Here is a 12192-nt window from a genome sequence, read left to right as displayed (position 1 = left end):
CGAATCGATTTTAGAAACAAAATTTTCCGTTGTTACCCAGGCCTAGTATTTATAAATGGCATCTAATTGTTGCCGGTCTGTAAGCCACCCTGAGTTGCCTTCGGGCTGAGACGGGTGGGATAAAAATGACGTTAATAAATAAATAAATAATAAATTGCTGTATATTTTCTGAGTTGTATGGCCATGTTCCAGAAACATTCTCTCCTGATGTTTCACCCACATCTATGGTAGACATCCTCAGAGGTTGAGGGATCTGCAGACTTCTCAATCTCTGAGGATGTCTGCCATAGATGTGGGTGAAATGTCAGGAGAGAATGCTTCTGGAACATGGCCATCCAGCCTGGAAAACTCACAGCAACCCAACACTGGGCATATATTCTAAGCCCCTACTATAGAGGTTGGTAAACCAGACCAACCTGCTTCCAAACCTGATGTCTGTCAGACACGGTGGACTCCTGTCATTCCCAGAAACAATTCTATTATGGGATTTGTAGTCCAAGTGGGGAACAATTGCAGGTCGGAGACAGACAACTTTAGAAGGACAAAATTGCTTGATCACCGAGCCATTTAATGATATTACACAGTGAAGCAAACGATTCCCATCATTAGTGTTTATGCTAATGAATTCATTTTCCAAATGCTAATGTTTAATGCAGTTGGATCACATTTCAGGCCCACTGTTCCCAGCCCTGGGATTTGACTTCCAAGTTCATGACTACTTTTTCTAGACTTAGGGGAGCTTAGTTTAAAGATTTTTGTTCAGCCTTGATGCAAGTCCTGTAGACGGATTTGAACATTAATTTTGACACATAGGATTCATCAGGTCTGCTTCAATGCTTTCCCCCATGAAAGCTGGCGAATGACCTATCCTATATCCACCCCCTCTCCACGATATTCTCATCTGTATCTATCTCCCAATAGAATTATTTGGCTTTTAAATGACAACTGAAACTAATTAAGATTCTAAAGAGTGATGAAGCTGTTCTTTCAACAGTGGATCATTGTGATGGAAGAAATCCTTCAAAGTTAGTCAGTGCGCATGTTAACAGAATGTATAGTCTAGGGCCAAAGTGCTACATGGTAAAAGATATAATAGAAAATCTGAGAAAAGGTGAGAGACACCTCTGCCCCAATTTCCCTGTGCTTCAGGTGTATTTACATTCTAGAATTAATGAAGTTTGACACCACTTTAACTGCCATGGATCAATATTATGGACTCCTGGGAGCTGTAATTTGGTGAGGCACCAGCAATATTTGGCGGAGTCCCTTCGGAGAGAGAGTGTGGGTTATAAATAAAGTGTTGTTGTTGTTGTTGTTAGGCTACAGCTTCCATGACCACATAGCATTGAGCCATGGCAGTTAAAGTGATGTCAAACTGCATTGAATCTACAGTGTTGATGTACCCTTTGTCAACTTCAATACAGAATACTATATGACTCCCACCTCCTTGGGAATACTTTCCAAGATTCTGCCATGGAGACCAGAATCATATATTTTGACTATACTTGAGCCAGTAGTATACTATAGAATTGCAACTGGAGGACTCAGAGTGCTTCTAAACTGCTGTTGGGTACCACTTTATGCCATTGGATACCACTTAACTGCAATGGGCAATGCTATGGAACCATGAGAGCTATAACTGGTGAAGTATCACCTCTCTTTGGCAAAGAAGACCTTGTAAAACTACAGCTTCCACAAGTCCATAGCATTATTTATTTGTTATGGAAAGTATTCCCAAGGAGGTGGGAGTCATATAGTATTGTGTATTGCAGTTGACAAAGGGTACATTGTTGTTTACTTTGCTTTATTCTGTTTTTAATTGTTTGATTTGCTTAGATTGTATTGTTGTGTTGTGTGTTGAGGCCTCGACCTGTGTAAGCCGCATCGAATCCTTCGGGAGATGCTAGCGGGGTACAAATAAAGTTTAATAATAATAATAATAGTCAGGAGCAAACGAAGGGTACAGTTGTAATGATTAAAAAAAACACAAAGTAACGTGGCATCATAAGTTTCTCCCCCACAAATAATTTGCTCCATTGTTGTCTCACCCCATGTTTTTAGCCGTGTTGTTAGCCTTAGTATGTTAGTCTGTACAGACGGCCCGCTGACTGTTCTATTTTATGTTATGAATGATTTTATTATAATTTTATTTTTGTTTACTGTGTTCCTACATTTTATGTTCTATGTAATTTATCATGTTGTTGTTTGTGTTTTGATTTTATCTGTTGTATTGCATTGTTGGGCTTGGCCTTATGTAAGCCTCCCCGAGTCCCCATTGGGGAGATGGTGGTGGGGTACAAATAAACATCATCATCATCATCATCATCATCATCATCATCATCATCATCATCATATTGAATGTCCTTTGACCAGTAGCTGGCCACTTGGAGTGCCTCTGGTGTTGCTTTAAAAAGGTTCTCCATAGTGCATGTGGCAGGGCTCAGACTGCATTGTAATAGGTGGTCTGTGGTTTGCTCTTCTCCACACTCGCATGTCGTGGACTCCACTTTATGGCCCCATTTCTGAAGGTTGGCACTGCATCTCGTGGTGCCAGAGTGCAGTTTGTTCAGCGCCTTCCAAGTTGCCCAGTTTTCTGTGTGCCTGGGAAGGAGTCTCTCATTTGGTATCAGCCAAGGGTTTGCATCTTCCCCTACAAACCAGAACGTGCTCTAAGATCCCTCTAGCTCCCACTGCCGTCTCAAGCATGGTTGGTGGGGTTGAGGGAGAGAGCCTTCTCTGTGGTCACCCCTCGGCTCTAGAACTCTCTTTCTAGGGAGTTCAGACAGGCACCCACTCTCTCCATTTTCCGGAAGGAATTAAAAACTTGGTTGTTCCTTTGTGCCTTTGACTAGGGTGTTCACTTGAGAATTATCCCAACCTTATCTAAGCTCCGGCACTTTAGTTGGCCCCCTTCCTGTACTTATGACACTTTAATGGCCAAGAGCACTACCCATGTCACCTTACTTCTGTAGTGACATTACAACGGGTCACTTCACCTGGCAACAGCCAATCCAATTACATCACAAAAGGCCACTTCACCTAGCCACCGCCTTTATGGAAAAAGCAGAGACAGGCAACTGGATGGACAGAAAGACAAACTGGTGGACAGACAGACTTTGACACACATATATATACACACATTGACTTTTATTTTGTCCCTCCAACTAAAATTAATCATTTTATAAGGCACGTTACATTATTCTTTCATCATACTGGCTTTTTGTTTTATCTTTGTGATTCATCCCCATTCATACTTCTCTTTATGACGATGGAGAAAATCTGCCTGTTTTGATCAAATGCCTTCTGATTTAAAGCTCGAATCTTGTGTCGAAAATGATTTAGCTAAGCAAGTTGATTTTACTAAAGTTATTGACAAATTTGCAGACAAAAAAGGTAGAAAAAAAGAATACACACTATTTTGAAGGCAATGTTCTCATCCTGAGATTCTTCCTCATCATTCCGAGGAGGAGAAATATCCATGTGAATTGTTTCTTTCCTTTGTATACTCTGCCAAACAAATGAGTTTTTGTTTTCTTTTTGCATAGTGGTGCGGCTATATTAGAGATCATTTAACCAAGGAGCCCTCATTCAGTTGTGCTGCCTTTAGCCTTTGCTACAAGCACCCCCTTTTTATTCAAATGTCTAATAAGATAAGGCATTAGAGACCTCATTTCCCAAAGTGCAGCTCTTCATATTTTTCCTATTAAGCCAAATGTCTCTCATTCTATAATGAATGCTTATTTCCCTGCACCAAGTTGGTGGAACGGCAAAAGAAACGGGCAGCTTTGCATTCTTAGCAGATCCCTACAGTATTTGATTTCCGCCGGGATCTATGGAACCCCGACATTAAAGCTGCCAGGGGCTTAGAAATATTGCTGTGCAGTATGAGCCCAGGACAAAATGAGCATAACCTAGTAAGGGAAGGAGCTGTAAATCGGTGATGCGAACAGTGGTGCGAGAGGAAGCTATAAATAGATGAGTTTATAAAGTCAGAATGGATATGATGGCATTAAAAAAGAGATACCTGGGGATACGGTTATCTATGCACAAAAACAAAGTGACAAATAATGGAGAGAGGAGAAGAAATACGCAGTTGCATTGCACTGGCCTGGAACTACAGTCTGTCAATAGGAGGTCTGAGTCTAGTTCAAGGAAAGTACTGTATATACTCGAGTATAGTGTCTAGATCCAGGAAAGTCATGCAACCCCTCTGCCTTGGTTAGACTACACCTGGAATCACATTGTGTCCAATTCTGGGCACCACAATTGAAGGGAGATGTTGACAGAGGAGGGTGACTAAAATGATCAAGGGTCTGGAAAACAAGCCCTATGAGGAGCGGCTTAAAGAGTTGGGCATGTTTAGTCTTCAGAAGAGACGGCTGAGAGGAGACATGATGGCCATGTATAAATATGTGAGGGAAAGTCATAGGGAGGAGGGAACAAGCTTGTTTTCTGCTGCTCTGGAGACTAGGGCATAATGGAACAATGACTTCAAACTACAAGAAATGAAATTCCACCTGAACATGAGGAAGAACTTCCTGACTGTGAGAGCTGTTCAGCAGTAGAACTCTCTGCCCCGGAGTTTGGTGGAGGCTCCTTCTTTGGAGGCTTTTAAACAGAGGCTGGATGGCCATCTGTCGGGGGTGCTTTGAATGCATTTTCTTGCTTCTTGGCAGAATGGGGTTGGATTGGATGGCCCACGAGGTCTCTTCCAACTCTATGATTCTATAAGCTTAGTTTTTCAGCCCTTTTTTCAGTCTGAAAAAAGCCCCCCTCGGCTTATACTCAGGTGAGGGACTTGGCGGGAAGGTGTGGGGCTGAAAGAAGGGCTTTCTTCAGCCCCACGTCTTCCTGCCAGGACCCTCATCTCTCCACACAGAAACAGCTCTCCTTCTCCTCTCTTGCACAGCACGCCGTGGTTTAATCCACAAGTTCAGCAGCTCAGTGGTTTAATCCACTGTGCCACCGTGGCATGTTAAACATTCTAGCCATGTTTAAATATTTGAAAGGTGGTCACATTGAAGAGGAGGCAAGGTTGTCTTCTGCTGCTCTAGAGACTAGACACAGAGCAACAGATTCAAATTACAGGAGAAAAGATTCCACCTAAACATTAGGTAGATTTTTTTTAATGATAAGACTGGGTTGTGGCGCAGCTGGTTGGGAGTCAGCTGCATTAAAATCACTACTGATTGAGAGGTCATGAATTCGAAGCCAGCCCGGGTCAGAGTGAGCTTCCAGCCATTTGTCTAGCTTGCCGTCGACCTTTGCAGCCCGAAAGACAGTTGCATCTGTTAAGTAGGAAATTTAGGTACCGCTTATGCAGGGAGGCTAATTTAACTAATATATGATGCCATAAAAAACTCTCCAGCAGTATGTAAAAGAATGAGGAAATATTGTATTGGTGTCACAGGTGGATGGTGAAGCAACAGCTCCCCTGGTGGCTGGAATTCAAAAAAGCATGCCCTTATGAAGCTGGAAAGCTAAATAGCCTCTGTGCCTCTGTCTATATATGTTGTGTGTCTATGGCATTGAATGTTTGCCATGTCTGTGTGCATTGTGATCTGCCCTGAGTCCCCTGTGGGGTGAGAAGGGCGGAATATAAATACTGTAAATAAAATAAATAATAAATAAGAACTGTTCAACAGTGGAATATGCTGCCTGGGAATGTGGTGGAGTCTCCTTCTCTCGAGATTTCTAATTGGAGGCTAGATGACGATCTGTCAGGCATGTTTTGATTGTATTTTCCTGCATGGCAGTATGGGGTTGGAATGGATGGCCCTTGGGGTCTCTTCTAACTCAATGTTTCTTCATAAACTGAGCATTGTATTGTTGAAGGCTTTCATGGACGGGTTGTTGTGTGTTTTCTGGGCAGTATGGCCATGTTCCAGAAGCATTCTCTCCTGATGTTTTGCCTGCATCTATGGCAGGCATCCTCAGAAGTTGTGAGGATGTCATGCCCAACAGTGATTAAGACCTGCCCTCTCCAGCATAGGCTTCAAAATTGGGAATGTGCACACATTTATGGCTAATAGTTATGGTTGATACTAATGATATGCAGAGTTGTAGTCCAATTATATTTGACAGAGGCCCCATATCTTTTGCAGACTAGTTGTCTGAACATGAGATGTATATGGGAACCCAGAATTTTCCACGAAAATAAGGGTACAGGCTTAACACTAGCACGATGTCCTTTTAAAATACTCATTCCAAGCCAGATCCTCGGCATATTGCATTGTCCTTGGGGTCGAAAATTAATCCCGCAGACTTAAGCAGCAAAATAATGTAGAACACGGAGAAGCAATCCCTTGCCATTGTTGTAAGATATGTAGCAGCTGACATTTATGCTCCGTAATAATTCAGGAACCCAGCGGGGAGGATCTGGCTGGGAAATCGGTATCAACGAGCCAATGGAGGAGAAAATACATTCTGGAGAAATCAGTTACAACAGTGTAAATAACATTTACATTTCAAGGGAAACCAACTGTTGTTCCTTTGAGGATTTCAAGCTGTTGTGCCCTCCAACATTTCACAGGAAAAATCCGGGACACGTACTGTATGGCTGAGCAACATCAGATTGTGATCAAGATAGCAAATGGGTTATTAATGAAAAGGAATGATCCTGGAGAGATTGCAGCAGTTTGCATTTGCTTGAGCCTACTAGGAAAAGCTTCTGCCCACTCTTCCCCTTTCCCTTGAGTTGTGTGCAAACTTCTTTTACATTTGAGCTCAATTTCCAGTAATGGAAGTAAGCCAAGGACAAAGGGGGGAAATTGGAGAAGAGATAAATCAGGGCATTTTGAAAGCAGTTGAAAATGTGGGATGGCAGAGGAGTAATTAGGTCTGGCTTGTAGACTACTTCAATGCTCTCTATATGGGATTGCCTTTGAAGACTGTTCGGAAGCTTCAGATAGTCCAACGAGTGTCAGCCAGATTGTTAACAGGAGAAGTGCTCAGGGAGGACACAACTCCTCTGTTGCATCCACTGGCTGCCAGTTTGCTATTGAGTACAATTCAAAGTGCTGGCTTTAGCCTATAAAGCCCTAAATGGTTCTGGCCCTGCTTATCTGTCCAAACTTATCTTTCCTTATGAACCTTCTAGGAATTTAAGATCTTCTGGGGAGGCCCTGCTCTCAGTACCGCCTTCATCCCAGGTTCGGTAGGCGGGAACGAGAGACAGGGCCTTCTCAGTGGTGACCCCTCGGCTGTGGAACGTCAAAACCTGGCTTTTTGAGCAGGCTTTCTCAAATGCAGTGTAGCAGAATGACTGGACAATGCAATTGGATAATGATTTTGGTAAGGAGAAATGGAGGATCTATATTTTTATTACTTATTGAATTTTTTTTCTGTCAAATGTTTTATGTTGGACTATCTGTTGGACTATCTGTTTTTATATGATTGTGGGCATCAAATTGTGCCGTTTTGTAAACTGCCCTGAGTCGCCCTCGGGCTGAGAATGGTGGTATAGAAATATAGTAAATAAATAAATAAATAAATAAATAAATAAATAAATAATACTTGCTCTGAGATCACTCCTGTCTGTCCCCATGACACTCCTGCATCTCTAGTAACTGATTTAAGACTTTTATGGCTGGAATCACTGGGTTGCTGTGAGTTTTCGGCACTGTATGGCCATGTTCCAGAAGCATTTTCTCCTGACGTTTCACCAACATATATGGCAGGCATCCTCAGAAGTGTGAGGTCTGGTGGAAACAAAATAAGTGATGTTTGTTTACATCTGTGGAATGTCCAGGACCGGAGAAAGAACTTTTGTCTGCTTGAGGCAGGTGTGGGCCACTCTCACAACCACCAGGTCAGACTACACAGAGAAGCCATTGAAATCCACAAGCAGGTGGACAATTGCAACAGAAAGGAGGAAACCATGAAAATGAACAAAATCTAGTTACCATTAAAAATAAAACTCTAAAATCAGGACAGTAAATAAAGAACAAAACTCAGAAAACAGGGAAATTCCTGACAGGAAACAATCAGGGTCAGCTAACACCTTCCAACAAAGGATTTCTCCAGACAGGCAGCATCCAGGCTTTGAAGCTGCAAGGCCATTAGATGCCAATCAAGGTTGCCAATTGCAACATTCACACTTGCCTCAAGCAGACAAGAGCTCATTCTCACCCAGAACATCCCACTTGCCTAGTTTCCAACAGACCTCAGAACCTCTGAGGATGCCTGCCATAGATGTGGGTGAAAGATCAGGAGAGAATGCTTCTGGAACATGTCCATACAATCTGGAAAACTCACAGCAACTGGATTTATTCAGTTTAACCCCAGATTTCATAGCATTGAGCCATGGCACTTAAACTACAGTATATGTAGGAGACTCCGGTGATGCAGTGGGTTAAACCCTTGTGCTGGCAGGACTGAAGACCGACAGGTTGCAGGTTCGAATCCGGGGAGAGTATGGATGAGCTCTCTTTGTCAGCTCCAGTTCCCCATGCAGGGACATGAGAGAAGTCTCCCACCAGGATGGTAAAACATCAAAACATCCAGGTGTCCCCTGGGCAACGTCCTTGCAGACAGCCAATTCTCTCACACCAGAAACGACTTGCAGTTTCTCAAGTCGCTCCTGACACGAAAAAAAAAATTAAACTGTATGAACTATGCAGTGTAGATGCATCTTTTGCATCTTTCCTTCCTCATTCATGTCTTTTGCCATCTTGGCTTGAAGTTGTTCATCGCACAAGAATTCATCTGTGAGATATTCGAGGGTTTGCTTTTATTTTAGACCGCTTTCTAAATCCAGATTCAGTTGGGTGAGAAAGTATGATAGAACCCCATAATTTTATGATTCAATGTACCATTTAAATATTCTGCGTTTATCCTAGCCTTGATGATATTAGTGACCCAAGTTTCAAAGCGCAGCATTTTTTTCCCCAAAGCATAAATCCTACATTAGGCTACATTTCATCTCTATCTAATATGATTTATTGATACATTAAATCCAATCTGTCATGGTGTCTCTCATTATTCTAGAAACCAAGCGATTTAATAGCCAAGGAAACGAGTCTTGAAATAGTTTTTGTAACCTATACCATAGTATTAAATCCTAGCATAATAAGAGAATCATGGAAACAGTGGAAACCTTTTTTCTCTAATTATGGGCATTAACAAGCTTTATAATCTCATTAAGCTAATTGCATTGCTTTAGAATGGGTGTCTTGATGCTAGATGTGAAAACAGCTAAACTAAACTAACAGAATATACGATTTGGGATGAGTGGATTAAAATGTTGGTCTTAAGTAGCTCTCATGCAATTTCATTGCCCAGTGGTGTGATGTGTTGTGTCTTTTCGGCTTGGGTTTCCTTTGGACAAAGCACTGTGGACTTGTGGTGTTTATCTTTCATTTGATTTGCTTTATTGCCAGATATATTGGTAAAGAAGGAATGGATTGCGGTGCAGGTTGTGTTGTTAGTGGGCAAACTTATTTATTTATTTATTTAAAACATTTATATTCCGCCCTTCTCACCCCGAAGGGACTCAGGGTGGAGCACATCATATGGCAAACATTCAATGCTAGGACACAAATTCTTATATACATACATAAATATTAAAAAACATTTATCAAAATGTTAAAATACACCATTTAAAACCGTCCCGAGTCATCCACGCCAAATCTAATTGGCCTCCTAATCTTTCCTATTGCTGCTTTATTGCCCTGTCCCAAAAGCTTGGTCCCACAGCCAAGTTTTTACCATCCTTCTAAAGGACAGGAGGGAGGGGGCCAACCCGATCTCACCAGGAAGAGAGTTCCATAGCCGTGGAGCAATCACCGAGAAGGCCCTGTCTCTCATCCCCACCAATCGTGCCTGTGACAATGGTGGGATGGAAAGCAGGGCCTCCCTGGAGGATCTTAATCTCTGCGATGGTTCATAGAGGGAGATGCGTTCAGACAGGTAATTTAGTTCCCAAATTTCTACAGTTGCAGAAATGTCATAGTGGATGAAGTGACAACTCCCCCTGTGGCCAGAATTGACCATAACCTCCAGACACCGAAGTGGAAATGCCAAAAAACAACAACAACCAAACAAACAAAAAACAAAAACAAAACCTCTGTCTGTCTGTCTGTCTGTCTGTCTAGAAAATGGCAATTAATGTTTGCTGTATATGTGTGCGTTGTGATCCACCCTGAGTCCCCTCTGGGGTGAGAAGAGCAGCATATAAATACTGCAAATAAAGAAATAAAGATATAATCATAAATACTTAAAACTCTACCATTTGCTGTGTTTGCATTCACTTAGTCACTTTGAGTGCTCATTTTCTTTGGATGTCTAACCCGTATTTCTAAGAGTGCATCTACACAGTAGAACAAATGGAGCCATGACTTTTTATTTATTATGTCAGAAACAATTTGAGGGTACAGTTATAATGTATTTGAAAACACAAAGTTTAAAACTTGGCATTGTGCTAAATGTCTGGCCACTTGGAGTGCCTCTGGTGTCACTGTGAGAAGGTCCCCCATTGGGCATGTGGCAGTGCTCAGGTTGCATCGTAGTAAGTGGTCTGTGGTTTGCTCTTCTTCATACTCGCAGCAACATCAACTCCCAACCCCAGCAATATTCAAATTTGGCTGTATTGTGCCAAATTTGGTGAATGAAAATAATCCTGCGTTATAATTCATAATACTAGCAAAATTACAGTTATGAAGTAGCAATGAAAATAATTTTATGGTTGGGGTTCACCACAACATGAGGAACTGTATTTAGGGGTCACGACATTAGGAAGGTTGAGAAATACACTGGTTTAAATGCTCTCCTATTCCAATTCGAATAGAAAATCATGGCCTTTAACCATTGGGGAATTAAAAATATAAAGAGAGAAACATCAAGAGAAACCATCACAGTATTTGAAATTTCCTTCCTTCCTTTCCTCCCTCCCTCCCTCCCTTTTCTTTTTGGTTATTGCACACCCCTTTAGGAAAATAAAGACTTTGCCACAATGGAAATTCTGAGAACCAGTCTTAAAGAAAGCCTCTTTTGTTATGAATGACTAATAATGAATTTTTAAAACTGCCTCAACAATAAATGGAATTATACAAAATGACTGAATAATTAGTAGCTACCCGCTTGACAGTGCTTTATTTAAACAGCTATGGGGCCTTGCTAAAATTAACATTATTTATATTTCAGGGAGAAAAAGAATCAAGTACAAGCTCACAAGGAACAGGTCCATGAAAACAGGAGATTGCACGGTTGCAGTAGAGCAGTGGTTCTCAACCTGGGGGTCGCGACGCCCAAGGGGGTCGTTTGGCCATTTTGGAGGGGTCGCAAGGCTGCCCCAACACTTTGACCCTGCGCCAAAGGCTTTGAGCAAGGCCAGGTCTAGCATGAAAGAACCTTTGCCTGCCTCACGCTCTCACCGGCTGGCAAGGGCAGGAGCTAGGAGATGGCTCCATTGTGCAAGGCCTGGCCTTGCACAAAGCGAATCCTCACCTGGCTCGTGCTCTCGCCGGCTGGCAAGGGCGTGGGCCAAACCAGGGCTACTTCGCACGAGGCCTGGCCTCGCACAAAGCCGCGCTCTCGAAAATAATGTTATGGTTGGGGGTCATCACACCATGAGGAACCTTTTTTAGGGGTCACAGTGTTAAAAAGGTTGGGAACCATTGCAGTAGAGGATGGCCTTCTAAAGATATGCTAAGCACTGAACAAAGCATGAAAAGTATAGCGATGGATAAACAGCCTCTTAGAAAATATCTTTCACTGTTATTTCATTTCTCATTTAGGACTTTATCACACAAGGCAGACCAACCAGCAATGTAGCTGGACTGTCATCTTTAATTATTGTTGTGTCTTCTTCTTCTGCCTCTGAGGAGGAATGGAAAGAGAAGAAGACTGAAGAGGAAGGGGCTGGAGATTCTGGGTAGATGGTTAGGCCAAGAACGCCTAAGGGAGCAACATGCTGGACATAGGTCAGCTAGAATTGCTGAACAGACTTGCAACAATCAGATCACTCTCTAGAGACACGTGTGCTATGGGATGAGAACTATAAATCAGGATCAGGGGAAACAGCCATTGCTGGCAGCGACTGATCCAAACACCTAGTCTTTATTCCTGTATCTGTTCCAGCAAGAAGCCTTGTTTTTGTAAGTGTTTCTGCCTTGAGAAGAAATTACCAAAGACTCTTTACTTTGCTCAGCCAAGAGACTTTTACCTTGTTTTGTGAACTTGCTTTTGTGTATT

The sequence above is a fragment of the Anolis sagrei genome, chromosome 1, assembly GCF_037176765.1.
Source record: "Anolis sagrei isolate rAnoSag1 chromosome 1, rAnoSag1.mat, whole genome shotgun sequence".
NCBI lineage: Eukaryota > Metazoa > Chordata > Lepidosauria > Squamata > Dactyloidae > Anolis > Anolis sagrei.
Note: the sequence above shows the minus strand (reverse complement) of the source record.